Consider the following 20,386-nt stretch of genomic DNA (forward strand, 5'->3'; position numbering starts at 1 on the left):
TCTCCATGGAAACAATCCAATCAGAAGGTTCCACCCACAACATGCCTGCCTCCACAAGATTGGATTAAAAGAACATGGCTTTTCTGGGGTACATAATAGATTCAAACCAGCATAGCTACTCAGTTACATGTCTGAAGTTTGAGGCTGGCGGTTAGCTGGGGAGACTAAAATAGCTGAGGCTGTGCTATAACATGGCTTTTTCATGTGGCTGCTTGGCTTTTTCTTAGCATGATGGTTGGGGACCCAGGGTGAGCTTCCTAAAAGAGAGCGGGAGGCAGCTAGAAGGTTAGTTTTTCTTTGATCTGACTTTGGAAGTCACAGACTATCATTTCCAGTCTTTATTGGTCAGAGTACTCACAAGGTACCATCCAGATTCAAGGAGAGGAAACATTGCCTGCACCTGTCAGAAGGAGGGTCAGTCCCTTGTAGTACTTTACTTATTACTGTATTTCTTGTATTACTCCAGAGATTTTAGATTGCCAGATCTCAAAATATGTTGCTGTATTCCCAAATTGCCAAGTTGCTTTTCAAACAAATGTGGAGTTTTGTGGGTCCTTTCCTGTCCTCCAGCAGGACACAACAGTTCCTGACTCAACGTTTTTGCTAGTGGCATTTCAGGCTTTTGTATTTTCTCTACTTTGATAGTGAAATAATATTTGTTTTAATTTGTATGCCTTTGATTACGAATGAGGGTACTCATTTCTTTAGGTTTGTTGCCCACTTACCTAGAGATGTCAGTATTTTCTAACTGTTTGCTATGAGTTTCTTAAAATTAAGGCTATTAGTCCTTTATCAATCAGTTTGGGTTTTTTTTTCACCAAAAATTTCCCCAGGGCTTTTTATTTTTATTTTCAATTTAACTTATGGAATTTGGCTGTGTACAAAGGTTTCCAGTTTTTTTTGGTAGTATTGTCTATTAGTCTTTTTTGTCCTTTTATCTAAGAAACTTTTCACATTGATCTTTTAATTCTTATTAATTTTTTTCTAGTGTTGAATTTAATTTTCATTCTACTGTGGCTTTAAATTGGCAGTCATTCTTCATCTTGGATTGTCCTCTTTTATCTAGTTTCATGGAGACAATATCCTCTTGAATATTGTAGACAACATTCATCACATATTTAATAAAATATTCTTATGCCTTAATACTATTCTGAGCTAAGATTTTAAAATTCTTTTTAAGAAGGGTGGTTCTTGTCTATCCATTCCTGTTCTACTTTACTTTCCAGGATCTTTTTATGTACCCCACGATTTTTCTTATTTAGCTTATATTTTCGGGGGGTGGGGTGGGGAGGTATGTTTTCCAATATTGCTTTATAATTTATAAAATTATCTAAGTGAAGGAAAAATAAGAACAAATTACAATGGTGATGAGGACTAAGGCAAAAGCTACCACCAAATCCCTGCTGGAATTCCAGCTGCCTGGGGGCACTAGAAGGAGACAGGGACAAGGAAGGTATTTACCCCTAGGCTACCATCCTGAAGCAAATTGCAGAGAACCACCCTCCACTCCCCCCACCCCAACCCTCCCTTTAATTGAGTCTGTTTATGTGTTGGGAGTGTCCCTTTGCACCTAGAGCAAGTGCAGGGGCTACCCATATTATTGGAGACAGTCAGTGTTAGTAACTTGGGAAAAATAATTCAGACCAAATGATCTCAATGAAGTTGGATAAACTTCAGAAAAAAAGTGACTTCAAGGAGGCTTGGACTTTAAAAAACAAAGGCAACAGAAATGCTGGGCTCTAAAATAGGGAGGGCAGTTGCAAACCACTGTACAGTCTTTATGGTATCACATGAAAAGAGGATAACAACATCCTGTGCACACTGACAGTACAGGAGCCCCCATCACAAATGTGAAGGACACGACTGACAAATATATAGGGAGAGACATGTGGAGAGAGAGGAGTATTTATATTCAAAAAATGAACTGGTAATATTCTTAGCCAATTCTGTTTATACTTACTTATTATTCCAAGGGTAACATAAAAGTGTAAAAATTTTTACAAAGCTTAAAAATCATTATATATAGTTTATTCAAGCAATAACCCCCTCAGAATTGGTTATCACCACTATTAATGACTTGCTAGTTAGAGTGCTAATGGCCCATAGCAAAAACTGCTGGTAATGACTGATTTCAAAGGGATTATTGCTTAATTAATGGCATTCCACCTATCCTGAGTCATTTTGTAAGTTTCATTTTTATTGCCTATTTCAGGACCTTGAATCTCAGTCTATTACATTTGAAAGAATGTCACCAAGGCAGATAAAATAGATAATAATTTTCTGATTGTGGTTAGCTTTGCAGTGTTTGGGCATTTCACTAAATTATTTCAATATCTCTTTGCCCCTTGCTGATAAAATGTCTCCTGTAACTTATGAGTGAGTTACAAATAAAATTTTAAAAATTGGACATACTGGTTTTTGGATGAAAAAAGTGCAAAATTTTTGCACATCTCCAATTTGGATTGAGTAATAGATGGGAAATATAAAGCTGAGATAAGGTATTTTCTCTGGAGAACCTTCTTAGTCTTTGTAGAGAACTTTGGGCAGGATGTCATGTGATCTGGATTTTGATCTCAGCTCAGCCTCCAAGTGGTTGTACAAAATTGCTTTCCTGATTTTCACTTTTATCATTTGTAAAATGATCACCTCTTAGTTCCTGATGCCTATTAAAGTATATAATCATAAATCACAGTTTAAAAAGAGCTATAGAAAAATCTTTTTTTCAATAAACCCCATGGGATATCCAGATTATATTTTTAAAAAGTGTCCTTTTGAATATCACTTGAAGTAAATGGGTCACCATCTGGGGTTTGGAAAAAGAAAATATTTTTGCTTTGATAGTGGCAGGTTGTGTGGGCTTTGACCTACCTCAGTTTCTTACTGGCTATGTGATTTGGGGCAAGCCATAGACCCTAAAGTGGACCCACTTCATGAACTGTCTCATAGTAATGTAAGCGGATGAAACTTAGCATTATTCAAAATACCTGATATCAACAGAAAAAAATTCCTCCAGAAAAATTCCTTCAAATTCATTTTTCCACAAAAACAGTTTAAGTAGTTCCCAAACTAATGTTTTACGTTGCTCAATTTGGAAATGTCCTTTATAAGTCATGACTCTGAAAGACTTTCGGCTCATCTCCTAAGTCAGTGCTTCTCAAAGTGTGATCTGGGGACCCTTGGAGCCTCCAGACTTATTAAGGGGTTCTTAGTATTATTATAAAAAATAATTTTGACTCTAAGATATGATTTGCTGTTTTCTACCCTCATTCTCTTATAAGTATAGACTTTTCCAGAGGCTTCATGGAATATGATGATATTATATAATGAAATATGTTAGTATTTGGAAGATCTGCACAATTCAGTGAACCAACGTTTTCCAAATAACCAATGCATGATGTTACAAACTTACGCATGGATAAAGGATGCTTTCAAAATGCCAGACAGACCAATGGTTTAATGTAGCAGAGTATGAAAAATTTATTGATGTGGTTACAGATTTCACTTTTCAACTACCCTTTAAGAAACTACCATTTGTCAACTTTTGTTGTAATATTAAAGAATAATATCACAATTTCCTGGAAAGACTTTGAAAATGCTCCTCCCATTTCCAACTGCATACATGTGAAAGTCTGGATTTTCTTCATATACCTTGATCAAAATGACATTGCAGCAGATTGAATGCAGAAGCAGACATAAGAATCCAGTTGTGTTCTTTGGAAATTATTTTTAATAAAATAATAATGATAAAGTCCTAGGCAAAGATTGGGCACCACCTTTCCAAGGCTACTCATATCACATGATACAGGAGAAAACTATAAAGCAATAATAAAACAAAAATTGGAATAAAAAAAGCCTACTAATAAAATAAGCATCACTTCCTCCTTCCTTCATCAAACATTTATCAAGAGCCTATTATATACCAGACACTGCTCTAATCACAGGGATTTGGTGACTAAAACAGACTTAAATTTAAGAATTTTTAAATAAACAATAGATATTTTCAGATATAAAATAAGAGTTACAGAAAATAAATTAGCATAATGGACATGAAGTGACTGTGTATGGAGGGAGCTAATAAAATGAAACTTTCCAAGTTTCTGGCTTCTAGTTTTTCCTGATGGCTACTGCAATTCATAATCCTTAATAATATGCTTGTGAGTCTGTTTCTTGATTATCATCTTCAGTCATTATCTATGACTTCCTTGCCATGAAAGTTGAGGTACTCAGCTCTCTTATAATGACTCCCTCCTCTACCCCACCTCTCTCAATCTTTATTAGCTATAGTATACTCTAGTCCTTTTTTACTTACCTTTGTAACTTGACCCTCCATTCTTATTTGATCAATTTGGACACTATCTTTTGACTCTGAGGAGCATTCTACAAACTTATATTCCTGGGCCATACTTCAGACCTACACAATAAATTCCTCTCAGGTAGGACTTGAATCTATATTTTAAAATCAGAAGCTCTCAGGGGATTTTGATGATCATCTGATTCATAACCACTGCCCTAGCCTATATCCTCTTCCTCCGGAAACTGAACAGGTCAAAACATGCTCTAACCCAGTGGTTCTGCAGACTTCTGTACCTCACACACTTCACAGATATGCAACCAAGATCAATCTTTAATATACATAAATACTGCTCTGGGAAGATTACATTGAGCCAAATAAATGGTCTTGTGCCAAGTGGGGCACCTTTTGCTCTACGAGGGAAAATACATAGAAACAACAGAAAGTTGGATGTTTCCTGGAATAGGTGACAGATTTGCCCCATAATCTTAAAGGTAGACAGTTGTGGCTTACCGATACAGCAATAGTACCAGTCAGGGTTTTAGTTCAAGCATAGGAGGACTCTGGTTGATTTGGGGCAGTTTGCCCAGTCACCTGGAAGACTGGAGGATGAGGGTAGAGGCTGTGCAACGGCAAGGAAGGTTTTCTGAATCTTGCAGTAGGGCTTGCCCTGTCATGCCAGAGCCCAGATATTACAGCTTGCACTGTAAACCCAACTGACTCTGCCCTCACAATGTTTTTGGCACTACTGCCATTTTTACCCCAGGAAATGCGTGTTAGTACCTGAAACTGCAACCCCCTCCAGAGAGGTCCTTCCAGTTTTGTCCTGTCTGCAAAACTAGCTATAGGTTTAGTCCCTGGCAGGTATGTCTGGTTAGTAGAATTTAGATCTCTTCTGACACCTAGCTACAAGAAAGTCTGGGAAGGTAACTACCTGGCATTATCAACTTCTCTAGTGGGATCTATAAGGTGGACAAAATTCTCCAAATATAAAGGAGGATGGTCAAATGTCCACTATGGCAACCCAGTGCCAAAGGGCGACCAAGAAAGAAGTGTGATGGTTGTGAATGCAATTCAATTACTTCATGAGGGCTGCCAAAAAATACATTTTTCCTTGAAAGCCTGCCTTGAGCCCCCCAAAATTGAGAACCTCCCTTTAAATTGTATACATGGCTTAATGTTCACCTTATGCTTGAGTTCTAACTATAAGCACCTGGAAATAGGAACAATGCCTTCTCTTTCTTGGCCTGTTGCATCACTCACCTGGCATTTATCAAAAAACTACCTTGTAGCTAGACACTTTGGATGTGTATATGTGTGTGAGGAGTGCAAAGGGTTGGGGGTTGTGCCAGTTTGTATATATTATGCCCCCCAGAAAAAGCCGCAATCTTGTGTGGGCAGACGTATTAGTGTTGATTAGATTGGAATTCTTTGATTGTTTCCATGGAGATGTGACTCAACGGTGAGTGAAGTGTTTGATTTGATAATTTCCATGGAGGCATTTCTGTGCCCATTCAGGGTGAGTATTAATTGGATCACTGGAGTACTATAAAGGAATTCACAGCTAGAGGACCTCGGAGCAATTGAGAGTGGCATTTTGGAGAATACAACCAGGAGCAAGCAGATGCCTAGAGAGAAATGTCCTGGGAGAAAGCCATTTTGAAACCAGAACTCTGGAGCAGATGCCAGCCACATGCCTTCCCAGCTAACAGAGGTTTTCCGGACACCATTGGCCATCCTCCAGTGAAGGTACCCGATTGTTGATACCTTACGTTGGACACTTCATGGCCTTAAGACTGTAACTGTGTAACCAAATAAACCCCCTTTATAAAAGCCAATCTAGTTTTGGTATTTTATGTAATGGTGGCATTAGCAAACCAGAACAGGAGTATACATGTATTATCTCCAAAACTAGATCAAAAGATCTGGAAGATAAAGGTCATGCCTCATTAAGAAGAGCAGTGCTGGAAGGAATCATAGAGATTATTTAGTGTGAACCTTTCATTTTGAAAAGCCAGCATTCATTTATTCTTCTTTTCACAACAGAATGCTGGTTCTTTTCTGCAGAATCACCTCCCTCCAGTCTCTTCAGAAGGGTTGTGGTCATAACTAGCTCCATGAATGCAGCCATTCTTCCAGCTTTGGAGATTGATTCATGATCCAACAAGAGCAATGAGATGCAAAGAGACATATTTGGATATTGGAAAGGAGGCAGGGAGGGGTTCTTGCTGCTGGGACTGCAGGCCGTGAGGATGATGTGCACTAGACCAGGGTCACCAGGTGGTGCCTGAGAATGACACTAATGCAGTGCATGGCAAAGCCAAGAGATGGAGTATCTCAATGGCAATGTTTGATGCCTTAGATAAAATCGAACGTGATGCTAGAATGATGCCTGGGCTTTGCAGAAATGAGCTCTCTCTTTGTGTTTTAGCTGGTTTGAACTGGATTTTCTGTATATCCCAAGCTTCTGGAGCTCACATGTCCTAAGATACAAATACTTTCATTGTAGAAAATAAAGAGATGTGAAGAGATCAAGTATCCAAGGGCTCACGGTGGAAAAACCTGGACTCTCAATCTTGCTTTTTCTACCTCTCTGAATATCCTGCAGCACAGTTCCTTGCATAATTCTCTATTGATATTTGTCCGGTGAACAAAAGAATATGTTTTAATCTTAATTTAAATATTTTAGCCCTTTTTAAAAAAGCAGGTATGGTTGCCCAATTGTTATCTTTATATTTCTAACATTACAAAAATGATCTCAACACAGCCCTTATTAAAGGTAGAGTTAAGCTGATTTTAATGCTAAGGTAGGCCTATTTTGAATCCATTTTAGTGAGATGGTTTAATTAGGTAGACCCATCCTACTCTCCCTGGGCACTCAGTGCAAATTAATAATACTCGGCACGCTCATTCCCTGGAGTCTCCAGGCTCCTGTAACATGTGCGTCCTATCTCTCAGCCCATATCGTGCTGCCGCACAAATGATTAACTACAGGGAGACCTCATTTCTCCTAAGTGGGATCGCAATGCTATTTTTTTAGAAGGAAAATATGTGGGTGAACTACCACTTACCCACTTTAAGTGTATCTAAATTTGAATATCTGCTATGCATACATTATTTATTCACTGATGCAAAAAAATGAAAAGGATGCTTGTATAGAAATAATATTTTTAACTTGACCATTGCTACAAATAAGGGAGAACTGGGAGAGGTTGTAACATGAATGTAAAACCTTTTCTCTCAAAAAAGGGAGACATAGAGAAAATAAAGAAGATTTAGAAATAATATAGCTACTTTATAAATTTAGCCTTATGAGTAAGTCTAAAAAAACCATGTGCAAAATGGTAAATTATCAGTCTACCTTTCCTCCAAGGAGATAAAATAAATGAAATCAGCTTTCTTTCCCACTACCTTGGCATAAATTATTATTCACCCTAAGCAAGATGATTGATGCTTTCTAAAGCTCTTTTAATTATATGCTAAACTGATTAATGGCTGAAGGGGAGTCCTTTTAGAACAGTGAACTGGGTATATTCCAGGAATACCTGCATGTTTGGGGTGGTTATCCTACCTGGGAACTGTTAAAATGTGACAGGCCTATCTTATTTATCAGCAGGGGCCACCAGTAGCCAAATAAATAATTGGAACTTGGCAAGAATTTTGCCAGAGTAATTTTTTTCACCATTATCTGAAATGACTTTAGAAGTGAAGAAAGGACCAAAAGGGTATTATTGAAATATTAGGTATGTCAAGCACAGAAATATCTTCTTGCCTCCTGTACAAAAAATTAACTAATAGACTTAGAAGGAGGGATTTTAAATACAGCAAGGTTTTCTTCCCCAAGCAGAAACATTTAAATGGGCTTTAATAAGAACATTGTGTGAAGAATTAAAGGAAATATCCTGAAAAGTAACATAGAAGCTGCTTAATTTTAAATTGCATTTTCTGTAGACAAATTTTTTATTGATAATATCTACTTGTTTCTGAGGATCTCCCAAATTCTCAAAACTCATGCTTTATTACTCAAAGAAGAGATTTCAAAGTCCTGAAATTCGCAGTGGCAGTGTGGGTGTAATGGGAGGAAGTGGAAATCACATAGATCGCTGCGTACACTTAATTTTATGTTACCAATAAAACAAAATCTTTGCTATAAACAAAAGAGCTGATAAATGCTGTGGTAGAACTCTAAAGATGAGCCCTTTCTCCCCTCGATTCCTGTCCACTCATTTTTCAATCAAATACTAACCTAGGTATTGCCCTGAAGGGACTTTGCAGATGGAATTAAGGGCACTAATCAGCTGACCTGAGTGTGGATACTATCCTGGATTGTCCGGGTGCAGCTAGTGTAATCACATGAGCTGTCAAAAGCAGAAGAGGAAGAAGGAGAAGCATGATGTGGACAAAGGAGATGGCAGAGAGATCAGAGGCTTGAGAAAGACACAGCTTTTGAAGATGGAGGACAAGGCCACAAAGCAAGGAATGTGAACATCTTCTAGAAGCCGAAAAAGAACTGCCCTCCCCCAACAGCCAGTGAGGAAATGAGGAAACGGGGACCTCGGGCCTATGTCAGCGAGGAAGTCTGCGTTCTGCCCACAGGCTGAATGATCTCGGAGGCTGATTCGTCCTCAGAGTCTCCAGAAAGGAATGAGTCCCTGCTGATGCCTGATTTGGTCTTGTGATTTGCTGAGCAAAAACTGTGCTTCTGACCTACAGAAACTGTGAAATGATAAACTGTGTTGTTTTAAGACACTGTAATTTGTTACAGCAGCAAAAGAAAACTAATGCAAATGCAAAAGAACTAAATGCTACAAAATTAATCCTCAACTCCTAGTACACTGGAAATACTCAGTGAACACCCTTAAAACACTTTGAAGTAAGACCTAAAAAAACAGACAAAGCAAATGCACCAAGCACAACTCTAAAGCTGGACTTTTTCTTTTTATACCCAGAAAGATGAAGATTTATTTAGCAAGAAAAACATGCATTTAAGGAAAAATGATTCTTCTCCAAAGGCTGATTCTCGAATGAAGATTATGACTAATTTGTAAGAAAAAAATTTAAACTATTTTCATTTTTCTTTTCCTTCCAGTCTACCCTGTACTTACATTTCGTGAATCAGAAATAACCACTTACCACAATTTTATATCCTGACAAACGTTAATTAAAGAAAAAAACCCTGGAGAACGTTGATTATGAGGGACACTTTTTGAGTCAATTGGCTGTGGGTTTGAATCCTGCTTCTGCTGCTTATTGGTTAAGTAGGTTTGGGAAGTTTAACCTGTCCATATCTTAACTTTTCTCATGGGTGAAATGAGGTTACAAATTCTTACCTATATAGCACTGGTGAAATGACTAAATGAAAAATGTGTGTTTTCAAACAGTGCTTGGAACAAAATGGGCATTCATTAGATGATAATTAAAAGGAATAGTTATTCCTTTTAGTGCAGATGGTTCTTCTTTCCCTTGACTGCCAAAACATACTCTACAGTCCAGCTGAAGTTAGAGTTGCTAAGAATACTTCTCAAATTACCTTATTAATTGGTCCCTTTTTTGGCCACTTGTAAATAAGGAGTTTCTCTTAATATTTATGAATTACTTTTGTGTTTCCAATTTGATTACGAATTCTTTCTAGCAGAAACCATAAGCTACGTAGTAGCATGCACTGGTTGTTTTAAAATCTCAGCAATACAGCTTTTACTTTGCTTTATTATGTATATCTGTGTCCACATTTGCTGTATTTTTCCTGCACTAGGAATGTCAAAAAAAAAAAAAAATGTGGGAAAAAATCCATCCTCACTGGACATACGGTGCCAGCAATCTCACGAGAGAGATTAATCTTGAAAGAATGCCAGCAGAACTTTGCAGGAGGGTGAGATTTGGCTTGTTCAGAAAAGTTTCAGATAAGCATCTGCACTTCTGGTGGCCCATCCAAATCCAAACCACACAGCCCGCCTAGAGAGCATCATTCATCACCTCGGCTGGCACAAGTAAGAATTCATCCTGATGGGGATTTATTGCAGGAAATAGCCCTTCTTTCCTATAAAATGATTTGTTTCAAATCCAGGCATCTTTACTCCTCTGTTCCACTCAGTGGGGAGCTGTAGTTTTCTGACTTTTAGCAATGCATTTTAATTGTACTACCCTTCAATCACTGATTTATGCATTTCAGTGCCTTGTGCAGGAAATAAAAAGGAAAACCTTCTTAACCCTTAGGATTTCATATGAAATTGGAAATTTCTTTAGAATTATTGATCAGTACTTATGTTAAGTATAATCATACTCAGATGTTTTCTTTTCCTATTTCATACATTCATAGGGCATTTCTTTCTTTACTTATTTCTCTATCCCTGCAGTTTTATTTTTTCTGACTTTTAATGAGTCTTTGAAAATGTTTGCATAATCTCAGCATTTATGTATTCAATTCACTGTTATCATTTTCCACCACTGAAGGGCTGTCTGCACTGGCTAAATGTTTTCCCAGTAGAGTTGAGGGGTTGTTTGGGTCTTGAGGTGGGTGAAGAAGAAACCGGCAAGATTTATGGCTTGAGTCTCTTTGCCAAGAGATACATGCAGCTTGGAATTGTTTTTGAGGCTAGTAGAAGCTTATTGCCCCCACTCCCTCAGTGTACACGTAAAAGTTTCCTGTGGCTCCCGTAACACATTGCCACAAATTTAAGGACTTAAGACAACACAGATTTATTCTTTCATAGTTCTGGAGGCCAGAAGTCTAATAGCATCACTGGGCTAAACTCAAAGTGTCGGCAGGGCCGTGCTCTATCCGGGGACTCGAGCCTCTTCCAGCTTCTGACAGCTGCAGGCATTATTTGACTTGTGGCTGCATCTCTCCAGTCTCTGCCTCCAGGGTCATGTTGCCTTCTCCTCTTCTGTGTTCCTTCTCCTGTTCCACCTCACATTTCCTCTGCCTGCCTCTTACAGGACTACATGTGATTGCATTTAGGGCCCACTCAGACAATCCAGGGAAATCTCCAAGTCAGGATCTTTGTTCAATCACTTCTGCAAAATTCCTTTTTCCATATGAGGTAACGTGCACAGGTCCCAGGGATTAGGATCTGGATGTATTTGGGGGCCATTATGCAGTCTACCACATAGGGATAAAAGAATTCCTAGACTTTCAGTTCTGTAAATCTCAATTTCTTTTACATCCATTCATAATAATATTAATGAATCACACATAGAAGGATTCAAAAGAAAAGCTCATCTATGAGTAAATGAGAAAACACACAGAAAAAAAAAAAACAATGAAGGTTTTTCAGTATCTACAGTGCATGTGTCAGACTTATGGACTATGTTTTTCACTATACTTTTGCTCACTGGCTTTTTCTTTCTCCCTTCCATTATTCTTCCTTTTAATTTTCTCTCTGTTCCAGAAACCTCTATTAATTTTCCCCTCCTTCCTTCTTCCTTCCTTCTATGTTATGTTCATATTTGATTTTAACTATATTTCTACTTAGCTTATAAAATAGATGGATGGAAATAAAGTACACCTGGTCGGTACTGGTCATTTTCACAGCAAATTTAGATTATTGACACATTCAGCTAGGAGAGTGTAAATTAATGTTGAAGTCAACTGAACTTAAAGTGAAGAATGCAGTCATCCATCTACAAGTCTCTGTGAAAGAAGGGGAGCACAATTTGTCTTCAGTGTTCATGCAAAAGAAAGTTTTATTCTACTCATTTCTACAGGTCTTTATAGCATATAAGGTAGTTTTCTATGTGACTGCTTTCAGGTATTTCCGGGAGGGTACATTTTTTCTAAAGCCATGAGGTGTATTTACATATCTTTAGTCTTAAGGGACAATTTCTTTGGGGGCTAGACGGGAAACAGTGGGGGCGGGAGACAGGAGCACAGAAGGAGCCCAGCAGGAGCTCAGAGACTATTCCCCTATCTAAATTGCAGTCCGCTTTCAGACATGCAAGGCTTTTGGCCTTTTCCCATTCTGGAGCCTGCCTTCAGGCTTCCAGATTTTGGGAAATGGGCCCTATGTATAATCTATCAAGCCAGGGGACCTTCCGTGTCTCCACAAATCTCTACAGTTTTGGAAGCTTTAACAGAATACAGAAAACCTCTCCTAGTGATTGTTTAAATAAAGTTTTCAGTTTCATCAGGGTGTTGGAATATAACTTTTGGTTTGTCCTTGTGAAGTCTTCATTGATGATGATGAACTGAACAATTTCTGAAACCCAAATTAAAAGTAAACAGAAAAGGAGCCTCTCATGTGTAACCAATAAGTTGTGACCAATTATGATATCAGGACTTTCGTGTCCTTCAGTGTTTAGTGTGAGGTCAGGAAACAGCAGGATCAGGCAATTAGTGTTAAATATTACTGATTTAAGTGCAGTGTGCTATATACCATTGTCAGTTATTCATGCTAATGGTGAGATGGGAGCCATGGATGAACGAAAACCAGGATGATAATAGTAATAATAAAAAGTGCATCCCAAGTATTGCTTTAAATATCCTCTACTATTTACCAGAACTAAAGAGGAGTAGAATGGACTTTCTTGTCTATTCTTTCCTTTCTGGATTCTGGAGAAGATTTTAGCAAGTATAATATTGGTTATCACCAAGAATTCCAGAGGGATATGTGGGAAATAGGGAAGGAATTTTATAATTTTTCCTGGGACTGTTTCACATTTTACTTTCAGGGCTGCTTTAACTTATTGATAGTAGTGACAGGTTATGAAGCCATCTCAATATCTAAAATATAATATACAAAAGGGTCACTTATTTAAGATTACATTAAGGTCTCTGTTCCTTCCAACACAGACTTTCTTAGTTATGCTGGTTTCAATGACTCCCAAATGTTCTTTTCCCACCCTGAACCACTGCCAAGATGAGGAGCTCTAGTATGTACCCATTGTTAATTTCCATTAGGAGAGAGGAGGCAGATTCTATGATCTCTTGAGAGTGTCTGAAATCTCTGCCAATGTTACTCTAAACCTGGGTATGGCATCCATTTTTAAACTTTTCTGTCAAGCTTTGAATCTATAGATGCCATAAATTTCCTTTGGAAACCTGGGTTTTTATGTCTCTATAAAGCTTTTGAGGGTCCCTGATTAAATTTTGGTTCCCAATTTGTTTTTCTGTGAGCATTCCAAAGGTATTCCCTATACAAATTCTGCTGTCTTATCAACATTCCACATGAAGATTTCTTGAAGGTCTTAGCCTGTCTCTCACAATGGAGATGAGCTTTTTTCTCTGATGTTCACTTTGTTTTACCATTTGGTAATTAGTATAAAGGACTTCCTTGGGACATCTCTTATTTTATTGTGATAAGCTGCTTGCTCTCATTATTATTTTTAGTGTTTCATATTTGTATTATTTGTATTGCAGACTGCACTAATAGAAATTCAGTGTTGAACAAAGGAGGATATTATGTTGCTTGGGGTTGTACTGGTCAAATCATTCATGGAGTATTGTGTTCAGTTTGGGGACCCTCTCTGAGGGACATTGACCAGGAAGGCAGAGTCTGAAAATCTTAACATAAAAAGAAGCATTGAAATATCTGAGACTGTTCCACCTAGAGCAGCGGTATCCAAAATGTGTCCTCACAGAACTTCATTTCCCCAACAGTTCTGCGCTAGCTTTTTATGTGATTGCTTGCTTAACTTTTTATCTTTTGCAAGACTTTAAGCTTTGGGATATCAAGAATCATTTCTGTTTTATCTACCATAGTGTTTCCAGCACACATCACGATGCCTACACAAAATACATGCTTAGCAAATCTGTTTTGAATGAAAGAATGAATGAAAAAGTTTCCATTGAACAGTAATGTTCTGTGATGTTAATGAGTGAAACTGGGAAAAAACAGATTTCTGTAGTCAAATAGGTTTGAAGAGTGCTTGATAGAGCACAGACAGATTTCCTTACTGCTGGAATTCTCAGAGCTCTAATAAAATAAAAAGTGTATCTCCAAGACAGGATTAGAATGTGCTTTCCTTGTAAGTATATTTCACCATAGAATGCATTTCTCCCCTATGAATCATCCTATGGCAATGCTGCCAATAAAAGGAGGACGGGCTAGGATATGAGACCTTTAAACACTTGAAAGGCTATTGTTTTGAGATGATGCTCTAGAGGATGCACAATAACCAGTGAATAGAAATTATTTTTTGATTGAGCATAAAGATCTTGCTAAAAATCAAAGCATTACAAAATGGAGTAGACAGACTTCCTAGGTAGTGAATTTTCTGTCCCTGTTTAAGCAGTTTTAACCAGAAGCTGAAAACTCACAGGGAGCTGGGGTTGAATTATGCATCAACCTAGAGGATTGTATTAAGTGACCTCTAAGGTCCTTCTAAAGCTAACTACTCTGTATTTTCTCTCTCTCTTGTTTGTGAGTTCCTTGATGAGAAGACATTATCTCAATACCCACGTCATCTAACCCAGTGCTTTGTTTCATAGTAGACATTTAATAAGCATTTGTATATTACTTGATTGGTTTGTATATTGTTACAGAATTTAAAGACTTATAATGGAGGTACATTGGCTATAACATGGGAAACTTCTGTATGCAAACTAGTTTTCTTATAATTAGAAAAGAGTCAACATTAATGGGAAGCTTGCCTTGTGGAAATATGCAGAAATGTACAATATAATGGTATGGTATAATTGCTGATGCTATCTTACCGTATTTCCTCCTCCATAAACTCAAATCCAGAATCCTCACTCCATTTTACTGGCGAACCTTGACTCATAATAAATGAGTTATAATCATTTGGATGGCTTTGTTGTGAAAATTTAAAAGCATGTTGAATGACTCAGACATCATAAGCTAATTATCTGCAACTGTTAGATTGAATTTAAAGGACTATTCTTTTATCTGGATTTGTGCTGTTTATGTAAGTGTTCCTGTTGTTTTGTTTGCCATCTGGCCAAGCAACAGCATGATGGAAAGTTAGGAAGTAGGTGGAGGTTGAGTCCTTTCGGACCGAACTCAGGCTAGTGCTATGTTCTTCTTCCAGCTTTTTGATGTCACTGTTCTTAATTCTGCTTGTATTTTGCTATTTCTATGTATCCAGTGATCTGTTTTTATTGAGCCATCCAGAGTTGTTTTCGTTCCAGATTACCTAATGAAGGGTAACTAATACAATGTGTTTGGATGAGGAACCTGGGCATTGAGAGTATATGGAGTGAGAGCCTAGTGCTGCGCTGTACAGCAGAAATACAATGTGAGCCCCATGTGTATCTTTTTTTATTGTGAAATACAACATATTTACATAGAAGTCATAACCTATAACATTCTTTGAAATTTGCTGTATAGCTACTTGTTAAATTGTAGTTTGAAAGTTATCACCTTTTTGTATATATGCTATATTTCACAATAAGGAAATAACTGAAACTATGTTACTATAACCCATAACATTCTTGGAAATTTCTGATATAACTACTTATTAAATCATACTTTGAAAGTTATCACCTTTTGCATATGTTACATTTCACAATAAGGAAATAACTGAAACTGTGGAACTGTACCAAAAAAAGGAGAAAGATGTAAAATTAATTTTATATTGATTTATGAAATCATGCCATGTCAACATATAATCATTGTAAAAAATTATTATTGAGGTGTTTGACATTTTTTTTTTATCCTAAAGGTTTGAAATCCAGCACGTATTTTACACTTACAGCATATCTCAATTTGTACATCAGCTTTTCATCAGAAATAATTGTTTTCTATTTAGATTTCATAAAACTGTAAAAAAGGAGATACACTTAACTAAGTTGCTCCAAACATTCTTCAAAGTTTTTCAATAACAGAACTGTGTACCAAAAAATAGTTTTCCTTTACAATCAGTCCCTCAGTCATACTAGCCACATTTTAAGGGCTCAAGAGCCACCTTGGGCTAGTGGCTACCTGAGTGGAGACTGCAGGTGAAGGTGCTCACTGGATCCTTGGGCAAGTGGGATGTCTAGAGCTCCCTATGTTTCCTTTACCCTCCTCATGTCCCTTCATCTAAAACCTCATCCTCCACCTGCTTCACTGTGTAGGTCAGAATCCAACCAGGATAATGGAGTATCTGTGTGGTATAAGGTATTGCAAACAGAGGGGACTTGTGCAGAGTGCATTATATGGGTGTTAGCAGGTTGAAAGAGCAAAAAGGGAACACTGCAATTATAACAGGAAATGGGCCACCCTGTGAGTTTAGGGAACTAAAAGGAAGAGATATACTTTCCAGAAACTAGGAGCTTCTCTCTGTGTGTCCAGTTTCTTTTGCTTTATGAGGACTTCAGCCATATTGCATTAAGGTCCACCTACATTTGGTTTAGGCACCCCTTACCTGATAACATCTTTGAAGGTCCTATTTGCAAATGGCCCCCACCCATTTTTTAATCTCCAACAACCCCCATTGGTTCATCTGAGTTTTGAAAGAAGCTTTAGTTGTCTAGGTATAGACTAAAATAAGTCCAGAGTTCAGCTCAGTTTGAAATAGTTTCAAACTAAATTTTTTTTCAAGCTGGCCTGATATTCTAAGTGTTTGGAAATATTTTTTGCTATGCCAGACCTTGCATGACCAATTCTACATCTATGAGCAGCTTTGTTTTTGCAGATGGTACCAGGTGACTATTTACTCTGTTCCACTGATTCTGTGGATTTTACTACATCTTCCTACAAATGGGCCCAAAGGGGATTATTGATCTGTATATGTCCCTTTCTATAGGAGGGGAGGATCACATTTCCTTTTCTCCAAAAATGAGTTTTTAAATTGAATATACTTGTGCCTTTATCACTGAAGCTTATAATAGTGCAGAGCACTCTAAAGAGATTTTCAATGTATCTACTATTATTGAAGGCTAAGACTCTAGAGTGGTTGTGTTTTTCCGAAAGGGAGATAAATGGGTCAGGTGAGGTGGGGTGGGTGATGCTCTAATGAGGCCACAGTCACTAAGCACAGTGCTCTGTGTGAGCAAGTGATGCTGAAGCACCAGTCTCCTAATGCCCCATTTCCCCACTCCCATTCAAAGGCAAGTGGGATTATTTCTGTAAGAACGCTTTATTTGTAGACTTAATGCTGCATATGTTTGAACTCTTTCCAAAACGATGTATTCATCCATGCTTAAAACATTTTGAAAGCTCTGTGTAATGGGGAGGCCATATTAGCCATTTTCTGGCAATGTGATGTGTTTGTGTTTGGGTTACAGTTCAGTACTTGGCTTCCTCATCTCACAGCAGTTGGCATGAGTCTTTGAATTAGCATGAAATGACATGGTTTATTTTGTTTCGAAGATTGGTCTTTACAAAGCTGGGGCTCATTTCTCCTGAGCCTGTTGCGAACATTTGATTCTGATAGGGTGAAGAGGAAGAAAGAAGAAATCCTGACTATAGTCTTGATACTGGGTTTCTCATTAGAAAAGAAAAGAGCCAATTCTCATGCCACCCCCCCCCCCCTTCCCTTCCTGCCATGATACAAAATCAAGCCATGGCAAGAATCTACACGGAAAAATAAAACTCCCATCAAAAAGAATCCTTTGCATTTGCTTTTAGAATCCTTCTCCCTAGCCCATAAAGGTGGAAAAACAAAATTAGGCTCTTTACATTTTCTGGCTTTGCCTATGACTTTCACCAAATAAAGCCAACAGGTAAATTAGAATTTTCCCCTTTGGGAGGTAGAGACAATCAACACGTAAATTACAGGGAAGTTAATGAATGCAGACCCTGCAGTATTTGACACCAAAGCCTTTGCTCTTTAATTTGGAATCCTCAACACTCAGAATCCCTTCCTTCAAGCGAGTCCCTGGCAGATGTTTTATTGTTTCTGTTGTTTCTCCTCTGGGTCTGTACATTAGGTTAAAATATCACAAATAGCTGCTATTATAGTATGAGTCACAGAAGCTATAATTCTTCATGACAGCCAGAGGAAATGTGACATGTTCAGGAAACTCTGTCACTGATGCTAAAACTCAGATCTTCAGACAAATGTTTAATGGCAGACTTAGCCTGCTGAATCAACTTTGCTATCTACCAAACAAAAGATTACTCCCAGGAAACTATAAATATTCAGAAAAAATGTCTCTAGACATTGATGAGATCTTTCTCCTCCCTTTAACAGCCATCTGTAATTGTAGGATAAATATCATATCTGAGATGCATCAGACAGATCTTTCTCTATGGTTCATTTTTGCATAACCAGCCATGCTAGCCTATTTCCAGTCAATATCCATGACACAGGGTAAGCGATCTTTCATGTTTTTAATCTGATGTTAGTATATGAATTTGAGTCCTTCAAAATGTCTTTGGGTTGTGGTCAATGGGGATAGTAAAAATGTTGGCAAAATTACTCAAATGCCTCCTAGTGGTCTCTCAGGGGTCATTAATTTTATGTATCCAACAAATTATAAATCCCATAAATGAACTTTCCACTATATAATGCATACTTTTTTTGTGTGTTGTGTGTCTGTCTAAATTCAGGGTTTCTCAACATCAGCACTATAGACATAATCTATCTATATATAGGATGGATAATTCTTTGTTGTAGTGTGGCTGTGCCAGTTTGGATGTATTATGTCCCCCAAAACACCATGTTCTTTGATACAGTCTTGTGGGGGCAGATGTATTTGTGTTGATTAGGTTAGAACCTTTGGATTAGGTTGTTTCCATGGAGATGTGACCCACCCAACTGTAGGTGATAACTCTGATTAGATTATTTCCATGGAGGTGTGGCCCCACCCATTCAGCATGGGCCTTGATTAGTTTACTAGAGCCCTATAAGAGCTCAGACAGAAGGAGCTTCCTGATGCAGCTTAAAGAGACATTTTGGAAAGCACTGTTTTGAAATGCAACCTAGAAGCAAGCAGACGCCAGCCACATGCCTTCCCAGCTAGCAGAGGTTTTCTGGATGCCAATGATCTTTCTTTGGTGAAGGTACCCTATTACTGATGCCTTACCTTGGATGCTTTATGGCTTTAAGACTATAACTTTGTAACCAAATAAACCCCCTTTATAAAAGCCAATCCATTTCTGGTGTTTTGCATGATGGCAGCATTAGCAAACTGGAACAGTGGCTGTCCTTGTGCATTGTAGGGTGCTTAACAGCATCTTTGTCCTCTTCCCCATAGATACCAGTAGCACCCCTCCAACTACACAGTCGCAACAACCAGGAATATCTCCCCAAATTGCCAAATGCCCACTGAGGGTCAAAATATCCCCTGGTCTAAATCTATGTCCTTCTGTTCTTCTCTCCTCAATCTCCAAACTACTTTAATGACTTGAAATGAACACAGAGAGTTCCTCATCCTCTCTTATATGCCAAGTATGCAGTACTCAATACTGTCTAACAAGGTTTCACATCCATATTCAACTTTTTCTGCTTAGAACTCCCATGGTGCACTATCTATGGTACTTAACTATACTATACCTACTAATAAAGGTATTAAGTGTCTATTTGTGGTCTTCCTTCGTAGACTATGACTCCACAGTGTTTATACCTAGCTGGTATTCAATATTAAAAAAATGATTTGATATTCCTTTGTAGATCACACCTCATTTAGAACTCTCTTCGTTCTTCAAAAAGTTTTTTAAATAATGGAAAAAGAAAACCCCAGAAAAGTATCAAGATAAAAATTTTAAATAACCAAATCCTACCACTTAGAAATGACAGTTATTAACAATGTAGTTAATTTTTTCCCAGTGTTTTCTGATACAACTTTAATTTAGTGCTATTTAAAATTTAATTTCATTCATTAGAGTAACTAGAAAGGGGCTGGAGGACACCAGGGACCATAGTTCCACAGTGTGACTGGCCATAGAGGGTCCCCCACAGTACGTGGACACCTGACAAAAATGGAGGAGGGGTGGAGGGATGCAGTGAGTGTGTTCCCTGGCCAGATGCCCCTGCCCTGGCTGGAAGCAGCAGAACCATTGCCAGGCAAAGGAGTGAGCAGCAGCTCTCTACTCCCATCCACCTATCTTGACAGTTTGCTGGCGAGTGATCCTCCACAGACAGACAGTGGGGAGCCTCCCATGAGGAAACCCAGGAGGCAGAAATTGGTCTCCTCCCATGGAAGTCCAGGGTGGGGTGCAACAGCAAGAAGGCAAGAAGCAGGGAAGGGAGAGGTGCCATGGCAGCGATCAG

Source organism: Choloepus didactylus, chromosome 8 (genome assembly GCF_015220235.1).
Source record: "Choloepus didactylus isolate mChoDid1 chromosome 8, mChoDid1.pri, whole genome shotgun sequence".
Taxonomy (NCBI): domain Eukaryota; kingdom Metazoa; phylum Chordata; class Mammalia; order Pilosa; family Megalonychidae; genus Choloepus; species Choloepus didactylus.